The 6,050-nt window shown below is 38.9% G+C and overlaps 1 long non-coding RNA gene across 1 annotated transcript; it reads left to right on the top strand.

The window, feature by feature from the left end:
- The first annotated feature begins 3,869 nt into the window (after positions 1–3,869).
- On the top strand, positions 3,870–5,840 carry LOC139023147 (uncharacterized). Its single transcript, XR_011474298.1, has 6 exons — positions 3,870–4,131; positions 4,483–4,626; positions 4,718–4,970; positions 5,076–5,174; positions 5,288–5,326; positions 5,430–5,840. It is a non-coding gene; the product is annotated as an uncharacterized lncRNA (long non-coding RNA).
- Positions 5,841–6,050: the final 210 nt, after the last annotated feature.

Raw genomic sequence — 6,050 nt, 5'->3', positions numbered from 1 at the left:
GTCTCACAATATTGCATGCTGTATGTTGTACTAAAGTTATTTTTTTAAATCTAACACAGCGGTTGCATTAAGAACCAGTGTATCTTTCATTTGCTGCACAACATGTATTTTTTAGTAAAGTTTATGATGAGTTCTTTGGTTAGATTACGTGACTGTCCAAAATATCTCCGGACAATTTGGTGATCATGGCTACATATTCACAATGTAAATCCAGGATTTGTACCTCTAAATATAATATGATGTTATAAGACTGTCATCTGATGAAGTTGTCCAAAGGTTAGTGATTAATTTTATCTCTATTTCTGGGATTTGTGAAAGCTATGTTGGCGGTGAATAAATGGCGTTGTGTGTTTGGCTATTGTGGTGAGCTAATATAAATATATATTGTGTTTTCGCTGTAAAACACTAAAAAAATCGGAAATATTGGGTTGATTCACAAGATGTTTCTCTTTCATTTGCTGTACACCATGTATTTTTCATAAATGTTTTATGATGAGTATTTATTTATTTCACGTTGCTCTCTGTAATTATTCTGGCTGTTTTGGTGCTATTTGTGATGGTGGCTGCAATGTAAAACTACGATTTATACCTCAAATATGCACATTTTTCGAACAAAACATAAATGTATTGTATAACATGATGTTATAAGACTGTCATCTGATGAAGTTGTTCAAGGTTAGTGATTATTTTTATCTCTATTTGTGGGTTTTGTGAAAGCTACCTTTGCGGTGGAAACATGGTGTTTGGATATTGTGGTGAGCTAATATAAATATATTTTGTGTTTTCGCTGTACAACATTTTATTTTCATTTCATGAAATTATATTATATGATATCCCGGTCGCGTTAGGCTAGGCTATGCTAGTCAGCTTTTTTGATGAGGAGGATCCCGGATCCGGGAGGGTGACTCGTTAGAGGTTAAAACAGGCCTACAAGCCCTCAGTCCAGCCTCTCTAAGCCTATTGTGGACAGTCTGAGCACTGATGGAGGGCAGTTGTTGTTGCCATCCTGTACCTGTCCCGCAGGTGTGATGTCCGGATGTACCGATCCCATGCAGGTGTTGTTACACGTGGTCTGCCACTGTGGTGATCAACTGTCCTTCCTGTCTCCCTGTAGCACTGTCTTAGGCGTCTCACAGTACGGACATTGCAATTTATTGCCCTGGCCACATCTGCAGTCCTCATGCCTCCTTGCAGCGTGCCTAAGGCACGTTCATGTAGATGAGCAGGGACCCTTGGCATCTTTCTTTTGGTGTTTACAGATGCACATGCATTACACCCGAGGCATGTACTCTGGAGCAGGATCGATTTGGAGGTGGAGGGTCCATCATGGTCTGGGGCGGTGTGTCACAGCATCATCGGACTGAGCTTGTTCTCATTGCAGGCAATCTCAATGCTGTGCGTTACAGGGAAGACATCATCCTCCCTCATGTGGTACCCTTCCTGCATGCTCATCCTGATATGAACCTAAAACATGACAATGCCACCATACTGCTCGTTCTGTGTGTGATTTCTTGCAAGACAGGAATGCCAGTGTTCTGCCATGGCCAGCGAAGAGCCCGGATCTCAATCCCATTGAGCACTTCTGGGACCTGTTGGATCAGAGCGTGAGGGCTAGGGCCATTCCCCCCAAATATGTCCGGGAACTTGCAGGTGCCTTGGTGGAAGAGTGGGGTAACATCTCACAGCAAGAACTGGCAAATCTGGTGCTGTCCATGAGGAGGAGATGCACAGCAGTACTTAATGCAGCTGGTGACTACACCAGATGCCCCCCCCCCCCTTTGTTCAGGGACACATTATTCAATTTCTGTTAGTCACATGTCTGTGGAACTTGTTCAGTTTATGTCTCAGTTGTTGAATCTTGTTATGTTCATCCAAATATTTACAGATGTTAAGTTTGCTGAAAAAAAACGCAGTTGACAGTGAGAGGACATTTCTTTTTTTGTTGAGTTTATATACTGTATTTAATTCCATCTACTGCACCTTGCCTATGTCGCTCGGCCATCGTTGATCCATATACTTATATGTACATATTCTTATTCACCCCTTTATATTAGTGTGTATTAGGTAGTTGTTGGGGAATTGTTAGATTACTTGTTAGATGTGTGTATTAGGTAGTTGTTGGGGAATTGTTAGATTACTTGTTAGATATTACTGCACTGTTGGAACTAGAAGCACAAGCATTTCGCTACACTCGCATTAACATCTGCTAACCATGTGTATTTGACCAATAAAATGTGATTTGATTTGGTCTCCTTCAAAAGTCTACCCAAAGAATCTTTTTGACCGTGAAAGCAAGTAGGGGGGAAAAAAACATAAATAAACCTTGTCTACTGGCAGACAAAAGTACAAGGCTGTCTCCGGAATGATCCAAGATTAAAGATTGAGATTCCTCAGCCAGTAAGAAGTGTTAACAGATCACTTACAGTAGGTTAAAGGGTTAAGGTTAGGGTTAGGGGAAGGGTTAGTTAACATGCTAAGTAGTTGAAAAGGAGGAAAAAAGTAGTAAGTAGTTGCAAAGTTGCTAATTAGCATTAAAAAAACATTCCATTAAAAGTCTGTTTCAGTTAGAGATATGATCTGCCAACTTCTGTCTTTAGCGTCTGAATGGATTGGCCTACAAAACTATTATGATGCCTCTATGGAAAGGTGTATCTCACGAACATGTCGGTTGTTTTTCTCTTGGATGCACACAAGCCTCGCCTGAAGGTAGCCCGGTACCAGTTAAAAGAATGTATGGAAGTATATATGGAAGTAGTTTAGTGCCTAAAAAAGGGGTTAAATATGTGTCAAAAATAATTATACAGTTTCCCAATTTTTTATATATATCTAAGATATAGGACAGACACTTCAAAATAAAGTTTTAATTATTTAAAAAATTGTACTATCCGTTTTTCTGTTATTGAATGCGTTTCAATGGGCTAATAGTAGTGTGGCCAAATTCAATGTTCATCAAATAATAGTTAAATACTTTTTGGGTTACCTAAAGAGGTCCTAAATTCACATAGAAATGTGATTTACAGATCTGTCATTCTCATTGAAAGCAAGGCTAAGAAGCGGTATACCTGTTTTATGTGCTCTATTTGTATGTATTTTAGTGTCGGTTTTGTACACCAGCTCCAAACAGCTGAAAATATAATATTTTGGGTTATGGGAAAAAATTATGTTGAGATGGTAAAATTATTCTCTACACTATACTAGCTTATTTTGTCACATAAACTGAAATTCTGTGAACTATTAGAATTTTAGCAACCAGGAAATGACAGAGTGATTTCTGCATAGTGCAACTTTAATGCATTAAATCCCTTACACCACAACTAACCAGGCAACCGGCAGCCACACAGCACAAGGGTAGGCCAGGATTGCTTTCTTGTTGCATCAGTGTGATGCCAAGGTTTGTTTTTGTATATTGTGTTTAATTATTAATTTATGTATTTTTTTCGGATCCCACTTCACAGAGAATACATAGGGCTCATCCTGTTTTCTTACCAAAGATCCAAGTCACTGTTGACACATCGGTGCCTTGACCAAACAGACCTCTCAATGCCACACTGTGAGTGTGTCTGTGTACGTGTGTCTGTGCTTGAGTATGTGTCTATGGGTGTGTGTGCGCGTGTGTGTGCGCGTGTGTGGGTCTCTGTGTTTGCTTATGTTACTATAATGTCACAGAGCCTAGTTAACCCATATAGCGTGACAAACCTCTGTCCCTAGTGATAACAAATTACAGGAGTCTTGCATGATCATTGACATTTAAAAAGGTATGCAATGGATATTAAGGCTAAAGAGAGTTAATCAAATGAAATCCATCTTATATCAGTCTGAAGATGCCATAAAATAATGGCGCTGGAGGGGATGGCTGCCGTTCTATGGGCTCTTAACCAACCGTGCTATTTTGTAATTTTTTTTGCATTGTTTGTAATTTCTTTTGTACATAATGTTTCTGCTACCATCTCGTAAGACCGAAAAGAGCTTCTGAAGATCAGAACAGTGATTTTTGAAGTCGAATTGGACAAATAATTTTTCTTTAATGAGTCGGACGGGAAGGATATACTCCAAACACCCGTACAGGCCCTCATCCACGTCATTCGCTGGAGAAAGAAACTGAGATTTTGTGGAAAGAGATCGGTGTGCCTTGTGAGTATCCGGCGACAAGTAGCTAATCTGCCTTTGCCATCCATCTACAGGAGATATTTCAAAAATACCGGTAGCCTTGGGGATTTTGGTCACGGACAGTGCTATTAGCAAACACTATCATCAGATGCCTGTTTTACGCCGAACTCGAAAGCTGTTGATAAAAATTACAGACCTCTACATAATTTGTAAGAAGGAAAACCTGCAAAATCGGCAGTGTATCAAATACGTGTTTTCCCCACTGTATGTAGGCCTAATAATGCTAAAAATAATGCTTAAATACATCGACTGCTGGTCTTTACTGTATGCTGCACATTTTCACATTGTATTTAATTTCCAACGAAACTATTTAAGCCATCGACTCACTGATGAATGAAGATAACGAGTGATCGGCAAAGGCAATCTGTAATCTTCTGGCATCACGGCACGACATCACATCACTCTAATTACAGCAACAAGACAGTTGAATAGAATTTGGTGGACTTACGGAAAGGCTCGGTAAGAAATGTTTTATATATATATATATAATTTTTTTGTAATGATCAGAACATTAACCATGTGTGTTCGCTTGTTTTGTACTGTTCTGTAGTTTCGACGCAATGATTCGTCTGACAAACAAAGACCTTCGCGTCCTGCAGGCCCAGGCATGGATCAAAGCTGGCGAGACATTCAATAATGTCATCTTCATAGACGAATCAACTGTGGCCCTTAAGCAATTTGCTCAAAATTGCTACAAAAAAAGGAATAAGATCAAGCAAGCCGAGTCCCAAGCATCCGCTCAAACTCCATGTGTGAAGGGGCAATTTCTCCCCAGGGACCAGGCCCATATTTGATTTTTGATGGTAAGTTTGGCTATTTACAATGCAAAAGGTACATCAAATATTGTAGCCTACAACTCACGGGCTGTTATGTGTTCCACAATAATTCAGTCTTGCCTCCTTTTTCAGGTATCATGGCTCGTGATTTATTTGAGGAAGTAATCATCAAGATATATGCTGGACCCTATGTCAGAGTGGTATTTCTGGGTACACATGGTTTCTTTCAAGGTAGAATTATAGCAATATTTTGTTATGTTTAGGCCTATTTACATGCATATTTCTATTATTGTATCTAATTTTGGCTGTTAGGCTAAATGTATTTTTTTCTTCTCCAAATGCAGACAATGACCCAAAACACACTGGGTCAAGACGCCAGCAGAGTAAGTAGACCTTTATGTAGACCTAAGAAAAATAAATAAATAAAAGACCTTCGGTAGGCCTACAGTATATCTAAAAATATATATTTTTAATCTCTACATATAGATAGGTCTCCTGATTTAAACCCGATCGAACTTGTTTGGCATCAACTGAAAACATTCATCCGTAACTCTGCCAAGCCGACAAGCAAAGATGAACTGGTCAATGCCATCAAGATGTTTTGGCTTTTTCTTTGCAACAAATACATTGATCATCAAGGTTTTACCTGTGGTCGTGGAGCTGGGTGGAAGTGCGACTAAAATGTAGTAAATAAACATTTGCATTTGAATGTCTGTTTTCTCATTATTTTAAAAACAAAAGCTTAAAGAGGTTGCTGAATAAATACTGTACTGCTGTTTTGAGTTAGAAATGTTACACTTTAGAGTACTTAAGCATCATACATTGGAAGTTGGGGGCTTTTCACAACAGTAACCGGGTTATAAAAAGTCTATTGTCCTGCTAATAGGAAACATTTGTGCGGTGATAGGCTACACCTGCTACAGCTGTGAAAAACAAGTGTTTGAAAACCTATTTTCAAAATGTCTCCAGTTGTCCATCACTACTGTCAATAAAAACACAGCATCTTGTTTACGTCTTGCTTACATTCTTTATTGTGTCACACATAATTTGTATCTACCTTTCCAATTACTTTTAGAGTTTCGGATTTACAAATGTGCGATTTTAATT

The sequence above is a fragment of the Salvelinus sp. IW2-2015 genome, linkage group LG27 (assembly GCF_002910315.2).
Source record: "Salvelinus sp. IW2-2015 linkage group LG27, ASM291031v2, whole genome shotgun sequence".
Lineage (NCBI taxonomy): Eukaryota > Metazoa > Chordata > Actinopteri > Salmoniformes > Salmonidae > Salvelinus > Salvelinus sp. IW2-2015.
Note: the sequence above shows the minus strand (reverse complement) of the source record. Positions and strands in the feature narration are given on the sequence as shown.